The sequence below is a fragment of the Eubalaena glacialis genome, chromosome 2, assembly GCF_028564815.1.
Source record: "Eubalaena glacialis isolate mEubGla1 chromosome 2, mEubGla1.1.hap2.+ XY, whole genome shotgun sequence".
NCBI classification, from domain to species: Eukaryota; Metazoa; Chordata; class Mammalia; order Artiodactyla; family Balaenidae; genus Eubalaena; species Eubalaena glacialis.
In genome coordinates, this window is record NC_083717.1 from 47,893,945 (window position 1) to 47,917,054 (window position 23,110).

The following is a 23,110-nucleotide window of genomic DNA, read 5'->3' on the forward strand; positions in this document are numbered from 1 at the left end:
ACGCTTAGAACCTGGAAATTGTTCTTTGAAACATACTCTGGGAAACACTGATTTAAACTTACTGCACATCTGGCAGACCAGTCCACTTCTTTCAAAAGTCTAGCAAGCTCTGGACTGCCCCTTCAGTAAGACACTCTGCCAAAATAAGAGAAATCCCTAACCTCACTGCAAGAAGGCCTCCTCCTTGCAATACACCAGCCTTGAATCGTGCACACTTTCCTCTCCTAATTGGGGTAGCTGCATGTTCTATGGATATAGATATATATACATATATATAGATATTTCTTTTTTTAAGTAGATTTCACTAATCTACACAAGCACCTGTGGGCTTTGAATGCACAGATGAATATCAGTTGTATTTATTAGTAAATAAATGCTTCACATACCTTGATTTTTCTTACAGATTCCTTTTTGTGTAAGATTACTTACAAACCCACTTTCCCTTTCTATTTTATTTTATTTTATATTTATAAATTTATTTATTTATTTTTGGTTGCGTTGTGTCTTCGTTGCTGAGCGCAGGCTTTCTCCAGTTGCAGCAAGCAGGGGTTACCCTTCGTTGCGGCGCACGGGCTTCTCATTGCGGTGGCTTCTCTCGTTGCAGAGCACAGGCTCTAGGCACACAGACTTCAGTAGTTGTGGCTCTCGGGCTCTAGAGCGCAGGTTCAGTAGTTGTGGCGCACGGGCTTAGTTGCTCCGCTGCATGTGGGATCTTCCCAGACCAAGGGTCGAACCCCTGTCCCCTGCATTGGCAGGCAAATTCTTAACCACTGCACCACCAGGGAAGTCCTCTATTTTAAATAATAAGACACAAGCCAAGTTTCTCCTTCCCCTTCTGTAATCAAAATCACTCAGACATCAATGTCATGCAAGAAAACCTAGTGGTGTGTGCAAGTGAATGAGAGTGACGTGATTATGGAGATAAGCTTGGATCTACCCTCATTTAATTTTTTAAGTAAATCATTTGCACACTTCAGCCTCTTAACTAGTATGAGTAGAAAATTACCCATGAGGTGCCTGAGAGGACATGAATGATAGCGTTGGGTGACAACCCCCTGGCAAGGATCTTTGCTCTACAGCCTTGGTTCTCAAACAGTAGGGAGCATCAGAACCACCTAGAGGCTATGTTAAAAAAAAAACAGATCTTGAGCCACACCTCCAGAGTTTCTGTTTCAGTGGGACTGGGCAGGGGCCTGAGAATTTGCTCCTGAACTTGCCTAATCAGAGTTACCTGGAGCCTTTGTTATAAACACCAAGTGGCAGCCCCGTCCCAGACTCCTGTGATGGCATCTCTAGGAAGGAGACTCGGGAATCTCTATTTTTAATAAACTCCCCAAGCCATTCGAAACATCCAGGTCTGGACTACCTCAGCCAGAGGAGCAGGGCTCACCTTTTAGACTGGGGCCTCAGGTCTTGGACCCCTGCCTGCCTCTGTGCATAGGGAGTCTCTTCCATGCTCAAGGTGTCTTCAAAGTGCAAGGAGGCTGAAGACCCGTGAATGCCTCATCCAATAACTTGTACGGTAATTGGTATATTGATTGCTAATGTCATCATGTTTTAGTATATATAAACCCCTCACTCTATTACACAGCCCCCAACAATCCAAAAAGTCATTGTTTATTCATTGTGACTCCCAAACTGCCCCTTGTCAGTTCCCGCTGGAGGGCTTGCTGATAAAAATCAGTAGATGATTGGACGCACACATTCTTAACATGACTGACTCATGACATCTCAGAGGGCAGCCAGGGAGCCTGTCATTACAGTACAATACTTTTCTTTCTTCCTCCTTATCTAGCCCCAGATGACTTTGAGATTTTTATTAACTCATTAATGACTGAAGATGTCATTAGAACCAGTAGAAGGGGTTTTTAAAATTTTTCTTTTCTTTCATTCTTTCTTTCTTTAAGTGAGAATAAGTGCACAATTTGCTCCTGGTGAGAGGGGGAATGGGCTCACAGATGAAGCGGCTAAGACAAATCAAGTGGAGAGACCCTTTAACTTTATTAGAACTTGAAATCTGATTGACAGGTATTAGGATTGAACGTCTGCACACAGAAATACCGCGTTGCTTCAGAAACAGGTTGGGCAAGAAAAATGGAGCAATTTGGTAAGGAAATAGCAACCCATAAAATTCAGCAGTTTCTATTGTGTTGTGGGACCAATCTTTCCAACCTAACAGCTAAATTAAAAAAAAGAAAAAATTCAGAGGAAGGCTACTGAAACCTCTAAATGTTTCTTAACCTGCACATTCATTAAACCATATCTGTTTCTGCCTGCCTTTAATTTTCACATCTGCAGAATTGCTTTTAAAAATCAAATTAGATCTTTTGAAAGCACTTAAATTGCAACAACCTTATGTTTTTTTATATACTCTTGGGTTTCAGGCTTTTCATCTGGGTTGTGTGTGCAATTAATGGGATATCTCAAGGAAGCACTAATCATTTCGAAAACTTGAGAATCTAAAAAGCAAGCAGACTATTTTCATTATAACTGATTGGATTGAGAATAAGCTACAGAGGAAATGTTCAATAATTATGATAACTTTTTTTAGATGAGATCACAAAAAAATGTCAGTCACATAAGGTGCTTTTCATTGCAGTGAAGTCTTTGAAGTTCGTTTCAGTTGATTCCTCTTTGGGGTTCAGCCTCGGGCATATCAGAAGGCTACTTAGAGAGTGGGTTTACACTGATTTTATCAGGCTGGATAATCACTTGGCAAAGCAAACGTCTATTACTAGATGTATCTCATGTGTTATTAAGTGTTTACGAAATTTTACTATTGTCAAAACACATTGAAAATTAACAGATCCTCATAACACATGGAAACTACTCACCAAGAGAGAAAATTGTTGTCTGAGCACCTAAAAAGATTTCTGCCCAAGGAAATTGCTGTCAGTAAACTATGACCAAGATTTCAATATACCTGAAGCCAAGTTTTATTCTTAAATCACCTAATTATATCTTTCTTTCTGTATTTATTTGCCTGGTGGAGAATTGTAGTCATTAAATGTTATGTTAAACAGAATAATTAGTTAATATTTGCAGATTAATTAAATACAATAATTTTATCTAATTCAGTAATAACGATATTAATTTTTTTTTTAATTTTTCACCTTTCTGTACATGATGTCAAACACCCAGATAAAACCTGGGAGAAAAAGAGTCAAAAGCCCAGATGTTTTTAAAGATCCAGATGTATGGTGTCAAGTAAACAAAACATCAAGGTTTTTTACTATTTTTTTCCATTTTCATCCAGATGTTTGGTGTCATACAGACACAGTTTTAATCTGTTCAGTCGTAATCACAGTGTTCTTTAATATCGTTTGCCAATATTTGAATCCTTTCTTCACCAAATTTTTTCTAAAAATTTTGTTTAATTCATTCATGGGGGAAAACACAAAGAAGCAAAAAATATAACGCCCAGCAGACTCATAACACAAGACCACCAGCTAGAATGGTGCTCAAATCTTTCTGTTACAAAACACTTCCTAGCTGCATTTTTAAATGATGAAAGATAATTTGACTTAAATGGCTGGAATGGCAACTTAATTGACATGCATGTGCTAATTTCAATTCTAGTACATAGTATAGGAGAATCACAGGCTCTCAAGTGTAAATGATGGCCACCTTTTCAATGGGTTCCTTTCCCAACTTACTAAATCCCAAAAGAGATGACTTGACATTTTAGGAACAATTTCTGCCCTGGTGACTTTGGGTATGTAGAAGCTCTGACCTAGGAATTGAAAGACTTGACATTGAGCCCCAGCACTTCCATTTTAAGTGTGTGACCTTGAGCTCATCGCTTAAGCTCTGAGCCTCAATTTTCTCTTCTTCAAAATAGGAATAATAATCCTGTCCCCAGTCAACCTAAGGATCTAATGAAAGAAATTTGGAACTTCAAAATGCTTTGCAGATACAAAATTTCATTAATTATAAAATATTTTACAATTATTTAATGTATTATTAATGTTTAAGTATTAATAGGTAAAAGTATTGTTACTGTTCATATGGAATCCAGGGGCACAATAGAGATAACCACACTCAAAAAGATCTGGTAAACTATTTACTGTTTACAAATTGTATACAGGAATGACTATAATTCCTGTGTGTGCAAAACAACACCAGATTATACTCCTCTGCGCACCTATGCCCTTCCTGCACTTCATCTGGATGAATGGAGAAATAATTTTAGGGATACTCTCTTTGGTAACTAAATAGACTAATCATAGGTCCCATTGATTGGGTCTGTATTACAATAGGGCACTTCTGCCAATCTAGAACCATATTATTGACCCACTGGTGCACTTCACTTTGATGGACTCACCCACCCTCCTGGCCAATGGCAAAGACTCAAAAGTTTGCATATAGAAATTTTGTGGCTGATAAATATTCAAACAGACCTTGTGGTTTCTATCAAGGGAGATGGATTTTATGGTTTTGTGCTATTAGCAAAACATACGTCCTGAGACATTTTCATCAAAGAATAGGCCAACCTTCCTGCCACAAGATAAGAGTGTTTCTAAGTGAGAAATCAGCTCATGCATCTGTAAAACACTAAGCACTAAAAACCTTTCAAGCATTTTCATCTTAGACTTTTTTGTCATGACTCCAAGATTTGGGGGAAGAAAAACCCCAAAACTTTTGAGTTCTACTTTTAAGATATGAAAAGGTCCTTGAAGTACAAAAAAAAGGGAAGGAAATAACCGAACAGAAGACAAACCTGGTTAATTTTAAGTTTAAAAAAAAGTCTGCAGTGTCGGAACACTACAGTACAAAAAAGCTCCCACATTAAGAAATTTCTTTAAAAGTTGAGTCTGACTTTTTTCTCAATGATGTGACTATAGAGAAGATGGAATGAGTAACCAGGTTGTAGCTCCTCAACTTTCTGAAGTCACAGTCACTCACCAGCATGTGGCTCTGTGTGAACACTTGCTGTGAAGAGCCAGAAATCAATACAAAAGGAAACAATAATAATAAAAAGGAAGATTTCCACCATCAGAATAGGGAAAGGTGTGTGAGCTGGAAGAAAGTACAGTACCGAAGCCCATGACAAGTCATGATAAATGGGTCGTTATAAAATTCATGTTTAGGCAGCACCAGGCCGGGGATAATGCCATTCGTCATGGCAACACTAGGCCGCTAATGAGCCCTCATTGCATATTCATGTCTGAGGCGTTTCTTCTCTCCCTCCTACCCTGAACTAGTGCCTGGAAATATCTCCACCTCAAGCTGAAGCTCAGGCCTTCTTCTTCTTCTTCCTTTTTTTTTTTTTTCTTATTTGTTATGTTGCAGCAATTACACTGTAAAAGTGCTGCCCAAGATTGATTGCTCTGATCTGTAGTTCAATTGTAAATTAGAATACACATCCCCCCAGGGACACATGGCCCCTATTTGTGATTAAGAAAAAAGCCCCATAATAGACTAATAGCTAAAGTTCTCTCTCTTTTACTTTCAGGCAATTAGCTTGATGAAATGGCCTCTTTTTGTGTACCCTGGAAGTGTAAACCGATATCATAACGAAGTATATGATGTTTATTCTATTATTTTCACCTTGCTGGGTATGCAGGAATGCATAAGTAATGGCTGCTTTGTCTGGTGCATTTACTGATTCAGAAGTAAACTATTTCTTAAAGATGCAGTGCGTGCATTCTGAGGCTTGAGGTAAGCAACCCCTAACTGCGGGTTAACTTCCGTGGAAAGGAGTCTCTACTAAAAGAGGAGAAAAATTTCCCAGGTAGTGGTGAGAGCAGGATTCTGATATTCAAGAGCCATCTAGCTGCTGGGTGGCTCTGGGGTGGATGAGGTGATAATACTTGGGCAGCACTCAGAATCAGTGAAGACCCCGGCACACTTTGGCAAAGTGTTCTGTGGTGACCTTATGTCCAGTGAGACTCCAGGTGACCATAATGTGTGTTTTATCTCCCCAGTTGGTTCTGGAACACCAATTCAGTCTTTACTCTTGGGTGGCTGAAGTTAGCTAGCCCTACACAATGTATAAATTATATAGCCACCTTTAAGTGGATTGCAGCCCCACCAAAAAAAAAAAAATTCTTGTCTTTTCAAGATCTAAAACTCTGATCTCATAAGTTGTCAGGAAAATATTCTTCAGCTTCCTACACAAGCCAGCTGATTAAGGTTTTGACCAGTGAGCCAATGAATGCAATCACTTGATATTGGTGCATTTCCAAAGCCATTTCTGCTCTCTATGTGCAATATTTTAATATTTGTTTTAGTTTCATTCATGAGAGTCTCAAGAGTAAAGGAAGAACTAAGTGTCCCAACTGGCAAGATAGAAATAGAAAAGAAGGAAAAAGAAAACAAAACAAAAAAAATCCAGCTTGGTCGAAAATTCCCTGCCACTCATGTATAACCCAGTTTGTATGACCCACCAGACACTTCCTGGGCTTGTGTAGTCTGAATAAATCCAACTCTCTCTTCTTTACTGTGAACCCTATTTGCTTTTCTCAAAAAATCACTTTTATTAGCAAAAGGATCTCACTAGTTTCTTAATGCTGAATTGAACATGCATGTTTAGATTTGCTATATTTTAAAATTAATGTTTGTGATAGTCTTTTGTTACATATAGAATGTGTTTGCATTTCCTCCCAGTTCCTGGTTAAATAAAACCTTTTGGGAAAGTTTATCACTATACCCTATAAAGCAATACTAATGTTACGTAATTTCCAATAGTACCACAAAATGAGCTACTCAGAAATATTTCAGGAAAATTTACTTGATACCTTTCTTGCTAAAAATCAGAAGTTCTTACCAGTCCTTATCTGGGGGCTTTCTCCTTAACTTTTACAACATTAAACTGCTGTGTAAATTATAAACCTACAACATAATAAATGTACATTTTCATTGCTCTTTGAAATGGTTGACTGTCTAGCTGCCACACTGCTGCCGTATTGGAAATATACTAAACTTTCAAGTGACATTAGGTCTGGGAAGGTATCCTCCACACTTACAGCACTTCCTTGCTGAAACTTGTCACATTTTTTTGAGTACATTTATTCTATAACAATGATGACTCACATTTACCATGCTTCATAGTTTTTGCAGTTCTTTCATATAAATTACATCATATAAATAATCCTATGAGATAAATGAGGCAAATAATTTTATTATCACCCCAAAATTAGAGGGCAGATAATTGAGGCTCAGAGAAGTTAAGTCACTTGCCTAAAGTCACAAGTCAGTAAATGCAAAATTGATCCTTGTCCCCAGGCCTTGAACTCCAAAATCTGAGCTCCTTCTGTCAGGCCATGCTGCCTCTTTACTAGCTGCAAAGTCACCATTAGCAGTAACTCTCCAGAATCTACAGCTCTTACCATAAACAGTCCTTTCAATCTTTATTTGTACCTGGGGAAGACTGACAAATGAGTGTAAAGACACACACACACATACACACACACCCCTTTATAAACAGCAACTAAGAGAGGGATAGAATTCACACTGCATTGTTACCTCCCTACCTAAATTTGAGATAAATAATCTATATTTGATTACAAACATATGCTTAGACTGGAGAGATATCAGCCACAAAATTGAAGCAATTATCTAGATAATTCAAATTTGAGGTATAGGGCAAGGACCACTCTTTTTAAGAGATATGGGTTTGTATCCAAATTTTCCAGAGATTCGGTTGAGTCTTTTCACCAAACATCTCTCCAAGACCTTTGCACATGCCCTCTACCCCACTCTTACCCCTTGTCACACATTCCCATAGAACTAACTCAACCCTGACCATCAATCTAGAATCAGCTCAAAGATCACTTCTCTTTAGAAATAGTCCCTGACTTGTATCTCTACCCCTGTTCCAAATACCTCCTTGATTTGATCTCCACAAATGAGCCTCCTTCATCCCAGTAATGGCCTCTCCCATCCTGAAGCCAGTGAAGACAGGATTTGGATCCAGAATCCAGAAAATACAAACTCTTTCAAGGGTGTGCTGGACCTATCTGCCGCAGATCCCCAGCATACTAAAGTGCCATGCGCATGACTCAGAGCCCTGAGATTAGCAAAGCAGTTCTGGGCTGTTCTTGCAAAGGAAGGGCCACCACTTTGATGAGAGATAGGCAGCAGACCCATGGTATGCCACTTGTAGAAGTGGCCTTGAAATGACAACTCTATCAAATAAAATATCCAAAGCAGAAGCCTATGGGAGTAGGCAAAAATCAAAGATAAAAATCACATCAGCCATGATTTCCTATGAAAAACTATTCCTGCCTGAACTGGAGAAAGAGAAGACACCAGAAATGAGCCCAAAACAAAGGATCCCGAAACAGTGTAAAAGTATGTCCAAATCCCAGATGTGACAATACCTAAAGTTATAGGAGAAATGAGGGGATATGTCATTATTTCATTTAGTCACTCATCCCTCCATTCAACAATTCATTCAACAAATACTTTCTTTTTAATACGTTTATTTATTTATTTTTATTTTATTTATTTATTTTTGGCTGTGTTGGGTCTTCGTTACCGCACGTGGGCTTACTCTAGTCGTGGTGAGCAGGGGTTGCTCTTCGTTGCGGTGCGTGGGCTTCTCAATGCGGTGGCTTCTCTTGTTGTGGAGTTTGGGCTCTAGGCACACTGGCTTCTGTAGTTGTTGGGCACGGGCTTCAGCAGTTGTGGCGCATGGGTTCAGTAGTTGTGGCTCACGGGCTCTAGAGCTCAGGCTCAGTAGTTGTGGTGCACGGGCTTAGTTGCTCCGCGGCATGTGGGATCTTCCTGGACCAGGGATCGAACCCGTGTCCCCTGCATTGGCAGGGCGGATTCTTAACCACTGCGCCACCAGGGAAGTCCCAACAAATACTTTTGAGACTTGAGGAGATAATGGTAAAAATAGACATCATCACTACCCTCATGGAACTCACAATTTAGTGGGGGAGACACATATATAATCACACCATTGAAGACAAGATTGCATACTATATAATACACGTGGGGAGTATAAGTGAGGATAAAATGGGACTCATAGTGGGATCTTGATATAGACAAGTGCTTCAATATAGAAAGTCTTACAACAGAAACCTGAAGAATGAGGTTATAGATGAATGTTTAGAGAATGGGGGGAAAGCATTTCTGGAAGCAGAATGTGAAAAGGCCCAGGAGTAGAACACAGCTTAGCAAGTTAAAGGACCATTAAACAGGCCAGTGTGACTGGACCTCTAGGAACTGGAAGTAAAGTATAATGTGTTGAAACTGAGGACATAGGTAGGTAGTCCATGTAGGGGTTTGTAGACCACAGTACCTTCAATCTAATGCAAAGCAACTGAGGGTTTCTAAGCAGGAGGGGTCCCTGATCATATTTGCAGTGAGCTTTTTGGTGACAATGTTGTCACAGTTTGAGTAAAGAGCCTCAATTTGTTAAGAAAGAAACATACAATGGTTTTGTTTCTCTAGCACTGGTTACCAACCATGCCCTAGGGAACATTTTCCCCTTTACTGCTAGAAAACAGAGCTCTCTCCAACCCGTTTCTTGTGTGAGCCCAGCACCAGGCCCACCAGTGCTGATGGGGGGGATCTGGCATAGCAGGTATGACACCAAAGACTGACTTTTGAGTCAGTTCTAAGAAACAATGACTGTTCTTGTGAGACCAAGACATCGGCTCAAATGCTGCAGCAAAGCTAGATGATACATAGGCTCTGAATGAAATGGAGTCGGAGCTGGTCCAAAGATCCCACAAGTAGTCAGTTTCAATATCTTGGAGTGCTGACTGGACTACATGACACGCTCCTGAGTCATTGTCCTGCACCCTTTGACCCTGTCAGGACCTACCCACTCCGAACCCCCTGTTAGAGCCCTCTGCTGTCAGTACTTCTTAATGGCCTGTCTCCTCCACGCAGCAATAAGATTCACAGAGCAGGAGAGGCATGCATCTTAGTGACCACTTAATCGCTAATGCCTGGTACAGTGCCGGACACTTGTAGGTGCCTAGTAATGTTGGTTTGTTTCATGTGTACTATGGTCTGCAACACTGTGTTGTCATTGTGGACTTTTTTTTTTCAATCTCCCTCTGTGAGTTCTTTGAGAGCAATGTCACCATCTCTGTATCTCCAGTTGGCACTTGATATAGGATTGATTAATTGTTTAGTTAAGTAATGTATGGACAAAGTAATTAATATAAAGGATCTTCATGAATGCCAATGACTCCACCTCCTCTTTAGGCAGCCACAGGATATATAAAACCACATCACCTGAGAATCTTGCATACCATCAATATTCATTGGTGAAAGATGATCCCTTAACACTGATGGTTAATGTATTTCTACATATTAATACACAACTAAAAAGAGAATGTATGTAGAAACTGCTGAACTCCAAATAAGGTCTATAACTGGGTTAACAGTACTGAATCAATTTCCTAATGTTGACAAGGTACTGTAGTTATGTAAGATGTTATCTTTGGGAAAACTGAGTGAAGGGAACAGGGGATGTCTCTGAATTCTTTTTACAACTTCTTGTGAGTTTAAAACAGTTTTAAAATAAAAGATTATAGTGGCTTAAAAACAAATTTTAATTTTTTGTTTTTATACATCTTTATATATTTTTATATTTGTACTTTTAATTTTCGTATCTATTTTTAGAATAGCTGAGAAAAATGTAATGATTAAATGATGCTGTCATACACCACACCAGCATGTAGGAAAGGTAATGCCCTAATTCTGGGCACTGTTCTTTTGGTCCAGCCAGGCTGGCATTTAAAATATGCTGGGAGAGGAACAAGATGCATTACTTTTGCCTGATTCAAGTATATCCTCGAAATGGTATTTTCATAAACAAACTGTCGATGGCTATGATTTTCTCTCCTATTTTCCTTTTATCCTGTCAGGTCAATAACAAATATCTCTGTCTCTTCTGCAGAGCCCAGGTTTTGGAAGATAGAGAGCAATTACAGGCTACAGGGAACTATTAGTGAAAAACTCACAGGAAGCCAGAGTGCCTTTAAACTTCCTTCTACTTAGCACAGTCCTTTTAAAAAAATGTCAATTTTAAAAAAAGATGTTTTAAACCAATATGGTTATTGTGTATGCTCCAATGGTGCTCCTGGAGTTTTTAAATTACATGTTCAAGTGTCCACTCGTGGTTACATGGATAGCAATGTGTGTCATGACATCAAAAGTCTGAAGCATAGTAGGCAATTTTTCTACTATTGGGAGATCTGAAAACCACCAACAAGAAATGCATATGTATGTAGATTAAGGTGAAATTGCAGTTTATCTTAAACTGCTTAAACATGGAAGGTCGACAAGAACTTCCTCAGCATGAAAAGCTTCAATTTCCAATACTATTCGATTAATAAACTTCCTGGAGGCCATATGATGAAAATTATGAAAAACCCTGTAGATATCATAAACATAAAGTCAAATTCAAAGATGAATGACATTCCCCGATATTCATCCTTTTTTTTTTTCTGAAAACTGAAAACCTTGGATAGGTACATCTAAGAAGACTACCTTCTCAGAAGTCCCTGTGGTTTTGTGATAACCTGTTTAAATCAAGTTCAGCTCCAGGTATGGCACTGTGACATCATCTTAGCAATCCACAGGCTTGCACAGAAAAGATGCAGAAGGACTGTGTATGATAACCAGGTGCAGAAAAAGAATGCCTCTCTGATGGCTAGAAAAGCTCATTAGACAAGGGCATCCATCTTTACTTCTTCAGGGTAACAGCCACAAGCTGTAAAGACAGAGTTTCACTTAATAAAAGAAAAGGAGGGAAAATGCAAGAATGTTTTTAATATTTGGCTTATTAATTCATGAATCAAAGAAGAAGAAACTATAATTATCTCTGGTTCTGTCAGAACTGAGAGATTTCTTCCACACAATCTTTTGTATGGCAGGAACAAAGCTTTATTCCAAAGAAAATTCACTTTAAAATATCCCCAAAGAGATAAAATACCCGCAAGATTCTGCAGCTCTTTAATGCTTGCCATAGGCCAAATCGTGCAATTAGAATCAGTCACTTTAAGTGCTGAAGTCGTATAATGCTAATAGATCACTTTATAATATGAGCAGTTTTTAAAAGTCGCATTTAATTTTCCATTATTACTGTACTGAATGCTAGTTGTGTCCATACAGTCAGTTAGAGATTCTCAAGTCCAGAGAGGACAGGGACAGAGAGACTGCCACTTGCCAGGGCATTGCTCTATCCTGGCTTTAATTCTGAGATCTGAATTAGAACTCTAAAATAGACCATATTTCAACTTTCTTCCTAACTGTGTTTATTTTTATTTCCAAACCAAATGACAAGGGCTCCTTTGGTTTTGTAATTATTTTATTTCAGAAAGTACAGATAGAGACAAAATCCCCTATGATGTGTGTGTGTGTGCACGTGTGTGTGTGTACACGTGTGTGTGGTTTTCTTTAAGAAAATGAAATGAACCATAAAATAAGCCCTTAACAGTAACCTAAGAAATAAAACAAAACCATTTACAACACATGGGATTGTTGCAGGATATGTCAAGATTAGATGGTTTAAGGGAGCTCTCCTGAATGTGGAAGCAATTATCATGAAATTCATGACTCATTAGCAAACATTCCATATTGTGTTTCTCATTTCTGGGTCAATGTTATAAGGAAATATAGACTTAAGATTTAGCTGTTTCACTGACTTCAGCACTAGATTAGAGATAGTTGGACCATACGATAGTATAAAGCAAAGACTCCATCGTTTTGAAGTTCTTCATTTCTCAGTTGTAGGCAATTTGGTCCTTAAGTTAAGTATGAACAAAATAACCTCAAAAGCATATAGGTAAGAATGAAGTTGGTGATAGAAGCGCTGCCTGTAAATGTAAAGTTAAGAATTGCACACTGCACATACGTACTGGTGGATGTCAGCGGGGATTTCACAGACACACTGCTTGGTATGCAAAATGGCTGGTGAACTCAAGTACCCAATACTGTATGTAATGGGAACCAGATGTCTAACAGAGAGAGAAAAATATTTTATAGCAATAAATGTGACATTGACTCTTAAAGGGTTTGCTGCTTTTAAATAGCTTCCCAGTCTTCCTTTTCCTCAGGTATTTTAAAGTAGATCATGGAAAGAAATTATTTTCACATTTTTAAAGGAAAAGTGTTTAACTTGCCACGAACTTCTAAAATGCATACATAAGGAGAAATGATCTGAAAAAGATAATTTTAGAATTTACGAAAGCCCTGTGCTCAGCATTCCAAAAAAAAAAAATTATTAAGGCAAATAAAGCATAATTCCTCCTGCCCTTTAGCAACTTAAAATATACAAGATGTGATAAGATGCATACAGCTGTTACGGGGATGTGGCCAAAGCAGGTCCTGGGAAAGAGACACAGAGTGTTCTGAGAATTCAAAGGAGGGAGAGAAAACTCCTATGGCTGGCAGGTTCCATGAAGGAGGATCCCGCTGACTCATCCTCCTCTGGGCCTCCCGTAGCCTCCTCTGCACGCACCAATGTTGCCCTGGTGAAGGCCTCCTGCTCTCTTGCTGGCCACTGCAGTGGTCTCCCAGCAGCTCTGCTCTCTCAGCCTCCCTCCACCCACTCCCAATACAATCCTGATTTTGCTGCTGGGGTAGTTGTTCTGAAGCACTGGTGCTATCAAGGAAGCTGGTTAAGTTGCAAGCTCTCTAGTTAGGCCTGGGTCCACATCTTGCCTTGCCATTTACTGGTTGTGACTTGGGGAATTCACTTAACCAACCTCCTTCTACCTGCATTTTTTCATCTGTAGGGTGAGGATAATCAAAGTCCAAGTCTCGTGGGCTTGGTGTCAGGATTTAATGAGGTCTGCACAGAATGTGCTTTGCTAGATGCCACCATGAAGTCAGGGCACTGTTGGTTGAAACTCTTTTAGCTAGCTGTTCTCCTATCAGTCATCAGATTCAGTTTTTAAAGGACAAAATCTAATGTCCTTCTTTTGGGGTGCCAGGCTGTTCAGGAGCTGGTGCTTGCCTGCTTCTCCAATTCTTTCTCTCAATCCCTTCCCTCAAATACCCAACTCTCCTACCATCCTTGTCTGCTTGTTATCATCCAAGGAGGCCTTCTGGGCTCCAGCCCCTGTACCCTTGCACATGCTATTCTGCCTGCCATGGATGCTTCACCTTCCACCTATCTACATGGCAAATCCTTGCTGACCCTGCAGGTCTCCTCTCTAGCAGATCTCTCTGTGTCTTCCCTGATATCTTGTGAAAAAAATAAGTGCTTCCTTTACTAAGTCAATGGTCACAAACTCATGGCCCACACAGATAGCATAGCTAAGTGAAGGAGGACAAGGTAATGCAGTAGGGAGTGGTGGGGACTGTGGCAAAAAGGAGAACCCATGCCCTGGCTAAAGGGTCAGCCACTCCTCACTGTGGCCATGATAAAATGAGCATACAGTATTGCCAAAACTTCCATTTCTTCAAGGTAAGACAGAAATCTGCATTTTTACCTGAAACCTCCAGTTGTTAATTGTTGACACCTAAAAAGATTTTTAATGCTATAACTTTGAGCCAAACAAAACCCTCTGGGGACCAAATGGCTAACTGTGTGCAGACCTTGGCTCTTGGGTCACCTGACTCAGGGATTTCCTTACAGGTGCACCCCTCCATTCTTGGTCCAATAATTGTTAGCACACCTACTTCTCCAATAAGGATAAGGAGAATGTGGGGTTTTCTTTGTCTTTCCAGTGCCCAGCACAGTGGGTGGCTCAAAAAGGCATCTCAGTGAATTTTACATTGATATTTCCTAAGCCTGAAAGCCAGGGTAGGGTCTGCAGGTGGGAGATCATTCCAGGCAGGTCAAAGAATCAAGGTGTCCCTATTCCAAATGTCCCTCTTTCTAAAGAGGAAAGATTTCATAGATATCATAAGCCTTGGTCAATATCTGACTTCTTTAGAAGTGTCTGGAACTCTTCCTACAAAGCTCCAAAGCCCACTCCACAGTTAGCAACACTGGAATCAGTCCTGAAAATATAAACCTAGTCTGTAAACATAGTCTATATATAAACTTAATCTGCACCTGGCATGTGAGTGAATAACTCAATGAATGAGTTAAATCTTCCTGACAGAGCCCCAACTCAAGTGTCAAATATAACACTGTCTTAATTTTGTTGGAAGGTGGCCAGAGAGCAAATGCTGGATCAGAAGGAGACATGTTGTCTCTGAAACTGTGAACAAGAAGAAGAAAATGGTAAAGGTTGGGATGTGGACAACATAGAAGATTCAGTGAAAGCAATGACAATACATTTTTTTAAACTTTTTGAATGCCCACACTCTTTGATCTGATGAGGCACTTATTTCAAGGAATAATCATGCATAAATATTTGGCTATAAGTATGTTCATTGCAGCTTTGCTTATAATGTTGAAAAGTATAGGGGCTATTACATGAGCAGTAATAGAGGACTTGTGATTATGATTATTAATAACAATAGATGAAATCTACTGAACACTTATAAGGCAGACTGTGTACTGGGAATGTTGGATTCATTATATCACTTAATCATATTGTTCTATCCATCTTACAGATGAGGACTCTGAGACACGGAGTGCTTAAATAATCGGTCCAAATCACATAGCAAACAAGTGTCAGCACAGGCATTTGAACTCAGGACTCATTTAATGCCAGACCTTCCACTTCTCCCATAAATATTTGACATCCACTGTGGTCATTGTGCAGTCACCAAAATTATAATCTGGGAGGATATAGGATGGTACAGAAAAAACTTATGAAGTGAAAAAAGCAGGTTACAAAAAAAAGTGTCATCTTGCTCGGGCATCGTTAGAGGAAAATATCAGAACCCTTCAGACACTGCTCCACCACTAAAGAACGGTTTGAACTGAGAAGAAATGTTATCCCACAAAAGTCACTGCAGGATTAGTGCCAGATACAAGGAGTATCTCTAGCATCCTGCCATCCATTCCTCTGCTTCTCACCCTGTGTCTCTTTTACCTGTCTCTTGCAAACCACCTTCTTCAGTAACCCCACTTCACTGTAATCCAGCTGAGGCCTGGGCTTCACCCTGGTCCACTTAGCTGGGGTCAGGGGCTAGAGTTCTATAACAGCTGATTCTACAAAACAGCAAATGGCTTAGAGGAAAGCACTGCCCATCTAAGTAGTAATTCTATTTTTTGTAACTAAAAAACATAAATATGGAGAAAAAAGATGGGAAAGACTCACAACAAGGTATTAGCAGTGTTTAAACGTACAACATTTGTCTTCTTATGTTTGTTTCTCTATGTGTTCTAAGTTTTCTACAGTGGATATAAATTATTTCTGTACTAAGGGGAGAAAAGAGACCAAACCATATAGGTCTAGAGTGGGTGATATTTGGAGACTAGAAAGAGAAAAAAAAGTGTCCTTAGTGATGCTAAGGTGTAGGAAACTCTTACCAAAGAAAGGTTAGCAGCTGAACAGCAGACCCCACCTGAAAGTCGCCAGGTGTGGAGCAAGACCTCGCCTTGAGGCTGTCAAAGCTGTATTGATGGAGATGCTAGGCATTGAGTGCCCCGTGACACTGTGCTGGAGAATGGCTCCTAGGATAAGGCAAGTCAGAGCAGAGAAGAAAGGCATGAGCTACACGGAATATAAGATATGGTTATAGAAGGCAAGAGACAGTGACCATAAAAGAGGAAACCAAAATGAAAATACGTGTTTCAAGCACTCAAGTGAGGAATGGGACGAGGAAAAGCAGGGATATTGCCTCGGTCTGAAAAATGGCAGTGGAGTTGCAGATAGGTGATGAAGGGGAGTGGGAGGTAATATTTTCCATGCACAGAAAGATAAAGTGATGCCAAGGGAGATGAAGGAATGGAGAGATTTTTTAGGTCCATAGAAGGTATAGTACATAGAAGAGTAAAGGAGCTGAAAGAAGGATGGTGGTAGAACCAAGGTAGGGCAGAAGATGGAAAGACAAGTAACAGGAAAATGAGATACTGAGGGCAAACATTTGGGCTTGAATAAAGCTAGCAAGAACACCCAGTCCAGAGTTAGGGAATGTTACCCACTGCCATCTTATTTGCCTCCGATTCTCCCCAAATCATAAGCTGCCGTGGGCCTTCCTAACCACACACTGCCTGTGGCCTCTCTGGAGGCATGTGTTCATCTTGTATATCACTTGGTACAAGTTCCCCTATCACCTTGCTCGGCTGAAGAATGGATATTTCATTACTTTTCACTAATTACTTCATCAATTTTTTATAACAGCTCCAACTAGACAGGAAGTTCTTGGAGATTGGGAGGTTGGGAACAGCTGACACTGTGATTGGACATCAGCAGTTTTAAGATGTGTCTACAAGTTTTCTAACACTCTTCAAATCCAGAGGGGGGGGCTATGTGCTCTCCCCTTGTATCTGAGCTGACCTTAGTGACTGGTGGACCAATAATGTGTGTGCCTGGGCTAGGACAAAACGGATGCTTTAGCTTTTGCTTCGTTTTCTTGGGATGCTCATCTTTGGAGCCCTGAGTGGCCAGGAAAGGAGTACAAGAAAGATGCTGTAAGGCAGCTCAGGCCACATGGAATGACCAGGCGTTCCAGCTGATAACCCCAGCTGAAGATGCAGCAAGGAAGGACCAGCATCAACCATCACACGTGTGAGTGAGGAAGCCTCAGAGGTCACTCCAGCCTCTGCCACCATCAAACCTCGTTCTCGTGAAAGGCTGCTTGAGAACCACCCAGCTGAGCCCAGCCAACACTCAGAACCATGATGGATCATAATAAAATGTTGGTTGTGGTTTTATGTGAGTAAGTGTCAGGCTGAATCTGTCATACAGAAATAAATAACTGGAGCAGGCCTGGTTGGTTCTCAACAAACATCACATTTACTTCAACAGCAGATAAGGGAAGGCAACAATGTCTTTTGACCTTTTTCTCCCTTTTTGTCTTACTCTCCATTATTTTCTGTTCCTTAGTCAGGCTCTCCTTATATCCTCAATCTCTCTCTCTCTCTCTCTCTCTGCAAATCCAGAATTTTCCCTGTAGAAGAGAGAGAGAGAGCCAGGGCTCTCTTCATACCTATAAAAGGCCGCTTTTTTTTCTCTCTCTCTTTTGGTGTAAAACAGCTCAAATTCTTTATTAAAAACAAAACAAAACCAAACCTCTTCCCATTTTCCTGTTCTTTACTGACTTTATTCCTCCTTCCCCAATGACCTTTGAGTCTTGTGTGCTCTTTTTAGGTTGTAAAAATTAAGAACAAGATGCTCTACCAGTGATGATCTTGGCTATAACCTCACCCACATCTGGAAAGCACTGTTGTTTGGGCCACCTTCAGATCATCTTGCAGCTGCCCCACCCATCCGCTGCAGGAGTCCTGACTCACTTCCCCAGGCAGTACAGGGGGTCCGCAGGCAGCAGCTGCATCAGAAGCTTGAGTGGGAAGACAGCAAGCAGGGTGGTCAAAATGGCTGTGAGGATGCTGAGTGCAGCTTCAAAGGAGGTCTCATAGGAGGGATGCTCAGACCCTGTAACCTGGAGACCTGCCCGGCTCACCTTGCACAAAGAGGGAGTGAGGTCACTCAGCAGCTGATAAAGCATGGGGGCTGAGGGATAGGCAAAAACTAGACCAGAAAATCCCCCCACCCGCTATGTGGAAGGGCGTGCATTCCATCTGTGCTGCCCCTTGGGAGTAGCCTGCGCCCCTGCCTTGAGAGATCACCTGTGACAAGCCTAGGTGGGCGCACATTGACAGAGTGATGCCCCTGCACAAATTCATGGAATTCTGGAGGAGCACGGAGCTGTTCAGCAGAGGAATGAAGAAGCAACCCCCAGGAACGCCAAACACGCTGCTAAAAGGACCACGTGCAGGGTTGGCCCAGCACACTAGCAGCAGGCAAAGTAATATCATCTCAGGTCAAGGAGAAAACCCACAGCCCAAAATAGCCACCCTTCCCAGTTGCCGCTGGGTCTAAAATTATACCATTGAAGATTTATTCCTTTGCACACCTCACTTTCCCTGGGGGCCAGTCTGGGTGAGGGCAGGGACCCATGCACCCATATGTCTTCACATTAAGGTGTAAAACGCCTGACAGCTCCACGGAGTTACGTGGAGGTGGGAAAGGAGGGGAGGTGTTGAAAGGAGAGGAACAAGGCAAAGGAAGTGTTGGTGAGGAATGCCAAAAGGAAACTTCTCCTATTTCAGAGTTTTACCCAGAAGGAACCTAGCTGGCAGCTACATCATAAAACAAAGGCCTGAGCAATTTGCCAGTAAATCTGAACCATGCATGTAAACAATTCTAATCATTTATTCCTTGAAATGCCTTTATAATATATTATTATGCAGAGTTGCACATGCTTCTACTTCAAATTGCCTAAAGTAGGGGTGGGGGTGGGGTGGGGAGAGGAGTAAATGAAAGAGCAATTAAAAAGTATAACAAGAGGGAACATGAGAAAATGGTATCTGCCTATCAGGCTAGAACACAAAAGGAAGCTACAGACAGGTAATCAGATCATCCTCAACCAAAGTCTCCACTTCTGGGGGAAGATGTCCTCAGAAATTCAGGCAAGACCTCTGTTTCTATATAGAGAAGTTCGGTTAACCTTACCCTAGAAGATTAAGCAATAAACAAAATAAAAACAAATAATCACTATTGGAAATACATTTCCAGTCCACTGTTCCAACAACTACCACCTCCATCCTACTCTATCTTTAAAGTCCTTAAGAAATAGACAAAAATGTCAGAATGGCAACCCACCCCACCTATCTTAAGCCAACTCTTGGGCAGAAAGCTAAGTACATGGATGCCACGGATGAGCTTTAGGCAGAGGCAAGAATACAAATAGGGAACAGAAGATGGGAAAGAGGGAAAGGCAAGGAAAGAGAACAGAGTGCTGAGAAGGACGGGTTCCTGAAAGAATGAGCAACATGTTCACACTGTTTGGCTGTTTCTAAAGGGCTGCCACTTAACTTTACCTCCAGTCCTCCAAACTTCATGAAGGAAGGAAGTTTTACTCCCATTTTTATGAATGAGAACACTTTGGATGAGAGAAATTCGCTGACTTGCCCAAGGTCATACAGCTGGGTATTTGGGGACATGGGCAGGTCTTGAAAGCTGAGTCTAACTAAGTAAATCCCCTGTTCCTTCTACTGTAATAGTCTTTGGAGTTACCAAACCCAGGGATTCAAGAAATGTTCCTCCTGGGTCTGTGGGTAACGTACTGATGATTTCTGTAACTAAGATTTCCCTTCTTAACCTTTATTCATTCATTCACACAGCAACGATTGAGTTTCAGCTAGCTCTGGGCATTGTTCTAGGAGCTGGAGTTCACCTTCATGGGTGAAGGGTTCTCCTTCCATCTATGTCACATAGACGACTCCTTGATAGTCAATCTCAACTGTCCCCTTTGCAGGGGGACAGTTGACCAGGCCACCTCAAGTGGCCCCTGGCATCCTTTCCTAGTGACTCTTGTCTAATTTTCCCATAATACATAAGACACCTGAAACAATGTAAGTCCTATCTTTATCCACTATTTTACTGCTTGTCTTCTCTCTAGAAAACCAGGTCCTTCAGAGCAAAGACCTTTTCTTATTCAAAGCTGTCTCTCCAATGCTTTGAACAGTTCCTGCCCATAATAGATGCTCAATAAATATGTCTCCAATAAATGACATTGAAAATCACGGAGAGCTTTTTCCAGTGCCTACTATACGTCCAAAGCAGTATGAGACTGTTTGCATCAATCATCCCATTTAATCAAGATTACACGTGCCAAAATAGAAAATATGTGAAGAAGATAGGGTTTTAATAATGGCAGAGAAAGTGCTTGGAAGAATTAAAGCTCAGTTTGAAATGCCTGTACCCTGTACCACTTAATGCAAGAACAAGGGCCATCTTGTGACATTAAAAGGTAACAAATTTAAAATGAATAAAAGGAAATACTTTTTAAAACAGCATATAATCTACCTGTGGAATTCACTGCCGCAGGATATTATTGAGGCAAATAGTCTAGCAAGATTCAAGAAAGGATTAGACATTTATATGAATAGGAATAATATTGGCAGTTACACTAACTAGGTTAAAAAGTTACAAGGCATGTCCGTCCTGGGCTCCAGGGCATAACTGCTCACCAGCTGGAGTGAGGAAGGAATTTCCCCTTGTGATAGAACATTGCATAATTGGCCAGATGCACAATGGCCGGTATTTTTGCAGTCTTCTGTAACAGAGGTAGAGACCGCTGCCCAGGGGAAGTTTCTGGAGAAGTCGGACCAATGACCTCTTAACATGGTTATTTCTGTCTTCGTGTTGTACAATCCTAAATAGAAGGTAGAGAGGACACATAAATTTGGGGGGATTTGTACCTGAAAATTATTCAACTGCAGAAAGCAGAAAGGGTAAAAATAATTTTCTTCTTCCTGATGATGAAAATATTTCACAGAATAAAATCATACTCTAGCTGTAATCTTATTAGCAGCATAGCCAATAGTTCCAGGAGGCTACCTGTGCAATTCCAAACCTCAGCATGCTAGAGTCCTGGGAAAATCTTATATAAGGGCATCATCCATCCATCTTTCATGTCCATCTAACACTATGCCTTCTGCATGCGCACTTAACAAATATGTGTTTAATGAAAGTGCATTTTTGCAGGTGTGGTAAGCAAAGCTGTTCATAATGCAGTCCACTCACATTTTGAAGCTTTTCTCTTTGTTATAGAGTCAGGCACTTCCTTTGATTCTTAGTAATGCATATCCTCCTTTTTTTCTTCATCCTAACACGGAAAACCAAAAAGGCAGTTGTTAGCCACACATCGGAATACAAGCATCCATAATAACATGTGAACATATTAAAGAAAACATCAAAACTAAATTATTCATTATACTAACTTACTTTACAAACCTTAGTTATCCAAGTGTAGATAAGACTCTAAGGAAACTGTATCAGTGTTTGAACGATTTAAGAAAGAATATCCCCCAAATTGTGGGACAAAGAACACTATGCAAGCCAAAACATAAAGGGGAATTTTAATTTAAATCCTCAAACCATCAGTGAACCCAAAAGATTTCAAAGTAGAATAAAAGTAGATAGATATGCAATAAAATGTTGTATAAATATTAATACGATGGGCTCTTGTTATCCGCGGATTCCTCATCTGCATGTTCAACCAAGCAAAATTTGATCCGCAGTTAGATGAATCTGTGGATTTGGAACCTGCCACTAGGGAAGTCCAATTGTACTACATCATTTATACAAGGGACTTGAGCATCCGCGGATTTTGGTAACCTCGGAGGTCCAGGAACCAATCCCAGATGGCTACTGAGAAACGACTGGAGAGAGAGAAACAGAGACAGACCATAGTTATCATTAGTATTTTCAAATATGTTCTCACACAAAGTAAGTTAAGAACCACTGGTCTAGGACCCAGTCCACCAGAAAATTCTCAAGTCACCCTGGACAGGGTCTTTTCCATCTACGTACAAGAATTGTTCTCATTAAGATTTGCTTCCTAAAGTTGGCAGAATAATATTACTTAGATTCTCTTAGTAAAAGATCAGACATGTTGAGGGGATATGGGGATATATGTATAGGAATAGCTGATTCACTTTGTTATACAGCAGAAACTAACACACCATTGTAAAGCAATTATACTCCAAAAAAGATGTTAAAAAAAAAAAAAAAAAGTAAGATCTAATTCCCATCCAGAGGAAAGACCTTACACATTTAAGTGTTGTTTCAGATAGCTACCTGTCATTTTATTAACTGGTGGAAGATGAGTCTTTTCAAGTTTGGCTGTTTTCTCTTGGTTTAAGCTTTCCTATTTACTTTTTCATGTGATTATCATAAGAATAGAGCTTGTCAGATTTTTGTTTATTGGTGTTGGGTTTCTTTTAGTTTGGGGTGCTTTTTTCTTTCTTTCTTTCTTTTGTGGTTGATGATTGTTTTTTACTCAAAATTAACCACATAGCATGAGGAATTGCATGTTGTATAAGGTCTGTCATCAACCAGGATGGGGTTCAAATTTCACCCTAGCAGTGTTACTTTAGATAAACCAATTCCTGTGACTCTCTTTCCTCATCTGTAAAATGGAGATATAATAAATTTGGCTTAATCTGGTGAGCAGATTCAAGGAGACATGACTACAAAGCATTTGACACATTGTCTTTTATATATTAAGCAGACAATAAATTTTATCTATTATTATAATTCTGCATATTTTGCCTGTGTAT

The 23,110-nt window shown here is 40.3% G+C and overlaps 1 long non-coding RNA gene across 1 annotated transcript; it reads right to left on the bottom strand.

Annotated features, from left to right (window-relative positions):
- Positions 1-20,732: 20,732 nt before the first annotated feature.
- On the bottom strand, positions 20,733-22,058 carry LOC133084027 (uncharacterized). The gene is made up of 3 exons (XR_009699352.1): positions 22,005-22,058; positions 21,573-21,654; positions 20,733-21,201 (listed from the first exon to the last, which is right to left on the bottom strand). It is a non-coding gene; the product is annotated as an uncharacterized LOC133084027 (long non-coding RNA).
- Positions 22,059-23,110: the final 1,052 nt, after the last annotated feature.